Here is a 3,612-nt window from a genome sequence, read left to right as displayed (position 1 = left end):
CTTTACTTTAACACTGAAAGAGTAGATGAGACCGCCTTACGCGCATCGTAATTTCGACGAACTTCGAATGGATTTCCCGGAACTTGGGGGATATTTTGCAGTCCGTTGGACGCTAAACTAAGTCCTGATGGCCTTGTTTTGAAGTAAAATGGACAAAACAAAACTTTTTGATCGCTCACTTTCTAGCTTGTGGACCGAAATATAGCCACACTTCACTTTAGGACTGACACAGTAGCCGAGACCACCTTACGCGCATCATGAATTTGATCAACTTCGGCTCGATTTCTCGGGACTTGGGGGATATTCTTCAGTCCCGACGACTCTAAACTAACTCCTGATTGCCTTGGTTTCCATTGAAATGGACACAGCACAATTTTTTGAACGCACACTTTCGAGCTTGTGGGCCGAGTTATAGCCCCACTTCACTTAAGACTGAAAGAGTAGCCGAGACCGCCTTGCTCGCATCGTGAGTTTGACAAACTTCGGGTCGATATTCCGCAACTTTGGGGATATTTTCCAGTCCCAGGAACTCTAAAATAACTCCTGATGGCCTTGGTTTGCAGTGAAATGGACAGAGCAAAACTTTTTGAATGCTCACCTTCGAGCTTCCTGGCCGAAATCAAGCCCCACTTTACTTTAAGACTTAAAGAGTAACCGAGACCACCTTACGCGCATTGTGATTTTGACAAACTTCGCGTGGATCTCCCGGAACTTGGGGAACATTATCCAGTCCCTTGGACGCTAACCTAAGTCCTGATGGCCTTGTTTTGCAGTGAAATGGACACAGCAATACTTTTTGAACGCTCACTTTCGAGCTTGTGGGCCGAAACATAGCCACACTTTACTTTAAGACTGAAACAGTAGCCGAGACCGCATTTCGCGCATCGTGATTTTAATCAACTTCGGCTCGCTTTTCGGGAACTTGGGGAATATTTTCCAGTCCCGGGGACCCTAAACTAACTTTTGATAGCCTTGGTTTGCAGTGAAACGCACACAGCAAACTTTTTTGAACGCTCACTTTCGAGCTTCTGGACAGAAATATAGCCCCACTTCACTTTAAGAGCGGATGTTCCCAATGGTGAAACATATCGCGGCAACAGCCAAAAAATAAATCCCGCTCATATTCTCAGGTTTGGTAGGCCTTAGTGTGAAACAAATCACGGCATGCTTCGTTTGGCTGAATATCGATTTATTTGCGAGAAAATCGATAATAACCGAATTCCGTCAAAATGCCGCTTTTGGAGCTCAAAATTTAAGACGAATCTCGAAGCTTCGCGTCACAAAATGAAACAACCTAGAGCGATAAAAACTATCAAATCTTGAAAACCAACATTAAAACATATGTTGACAGCAATTTGTGCAATTTTTGTCTATTTATTTCCAAAATCTAATTAAATGTATCCGACCTACTTTTAACTAGACTAAAAATAGGTCAAAAGAAACGCGTTATTTAACTATGTGCTACACAAAATAATTGACTGAAAATCTGGCTTTTGGAAGGCAATAAATAGTTCTTTTCGATCTCCAAAGGATTTTTTGGGGAAATGATTCGGAGCGATTTAATCAAATTTGAAAGTTGGATAAGATGCGCCGATTCGACGGTGCCGTTAATTGGCCGGAAATGTACACATACACACGCAAACTCAATTGTTTCGCATTTGAAGTTCAATCTACAAGTTATTTAACATGATATCCTCCTACCTTCATGTTGCTGTATCAAAAAAGAGGGCTGCGGTCCTGAAATTGCTGAATCGTTCACAAAAAAGCAATATAGCTTAGCGGAATAGTGCAGCGCCGCCTCCCGATCATGAGTTGTTTACACAGCGTATTCGGGGTTTTTCTGATTCGATGTTTCTCTGTTCCCATCTCGATCAAAATGAGGCTGCAATCACTCCACGTAAAATAACTTTGTTTAAATATAAGTCTGGAACCGAACAACGAATCAGACGCGGGCAAAAATGTCGTTATTTCAAAGCCATCTGTTTTTCGTTTAGCGAGATAACGCAAATTAATTCAAAACGAGGTGAACTGAAATCGACAACTGCGGCAAAGAAACTTTGGAGGGGAGGCAGGGGGGTTGTGTTCGCGTTCCACGCACAAATTTTAACAAAATTCACGTGCCACTTATAGTTTTAGCTGCTTTTAACCATATTTTTTTATAAATTCAGGAATCACGTATCTCTTTTAGTTGTTTTTCACCTGTCATACAAATTTTTGCCTTCGTTACGAGTCACGCATAAAATCTTTCCACCCTGTTTGGACTCAGTCCTTTACTATATAATTGAAAACTGAGTTTCTTTCAAAACAATATTCACTTTTATCTCCATTATTCTGCGAGGCCGAGAGTTTTAGTATCCCCCATCCTAGCTCTACAGATATTTATCTTTATATTACTTCTTCTCCAGAGGCTACACCCTTGTAAGGGAAGTTCTCAGGAATACCGCGGCCTAGGTAGCATGTGGTCATATTCACATTTTTTCCCCTATCAGTAGTCTAAGATGGTTTTCGGTAATGAAAACATTTCTTCGTATCGCAAACTCAAGAAACCGCTAAAGTAATTATTGTATAAATGATTGACTGATGTTCTGGAATTTTCAGGAATGGTCCGTGACCTTCGTTTTATCGAAGCCCGTCAATTGTCAATTTATTTCAATTATAGAAATTCGCTTTAATTGGCATTTTAAAACGAGACAAGATGTTAACACTGTCAGTATTGCGTTCCGTGTCGTCTTTTGCATTATGGATGTTTGCTGCTCGTTCAAAAGTATAGTTGGAGGAACCTGTGGCTTCGACAAACGATCCAGGAAACAAGAAACGGTAATCATACCTCTACTAACCTGTTCAAAGCGGATTGATAGCCATTCAACCAGTTTTGGTTTTTCCGGGCCAAAAGACGAAGTTGACCTAATTCTTAGCCGAGCAGCCATATTCTCTCCTCCTGTTAACATGCATTCTATGACAATATGTCCCTCGCATCGTGCAAAGCTTGGTTTGGGGTGGACCAGAGGGTCTAGTACGAGGTGCAGGGTTCCATCTGATATATCAAATCACGGCAAAAGTGACAGAACCTGGCCAAAGTGTGACAGAGGAATAGGGAAACGTGATTCTCAATTCATATTAAAGAGGAGAGGAGTGTTTCTTCAAGTTGGCTCAGGTGAATTGACTTTTTGCACGCTTTTTGTATTCAAGTCGCCTGGATTCAGTTTTATATTTTTTTTTCTACTAATTGCATATTTAACTACTAACAGCTAGTGATTTTTTTTTCTCAGGTATTTGCGCAACATGTCGAAAAACCCTAAGGACCCTGTTTACAGACGAGAAAGAGGCAGCCACTAGCACTGTAACTTCACCATCTGTCGCCATGGAAGCTGTCAATGTTGTTGAAGAGATGGAAAATCTTACTCTGGTATGCTTCAACCACATTTCTTTTATTAATACTTGCAGTCAGCATGCAAACGGCACAATGTAAACGGTTTAATCACTTTTGAACGGAGATTCAAACATGTGTTCAGTAAATGCTGTTAAAGTAGTTTCACGGTTAATAACTAGCGGTTACACGTTATAATATATTAACCATCAATTTCGGTCGACCGTTACTCTCATTCTTCTTGA

The sequence above is a fragment of the Orbicella franksi genome, chromosome 1, assembly GCF_964199315.1.
Source record: "Orbicella franksi chromosome 1, jaOrbFran1.1, whole genome shotgun sequence".
Classification (NCBI taxonomy): Eukaryota; Metazoa; Cnidaria; class Anthozoa; order Scleractinia; family Merulinidae; genus Orbicella; species Orbicella franksi.
The sequence above is the reverse complement of the archived record's forward strand: the minus strand, read 5'-3'. Positions refer to the sequence as shown.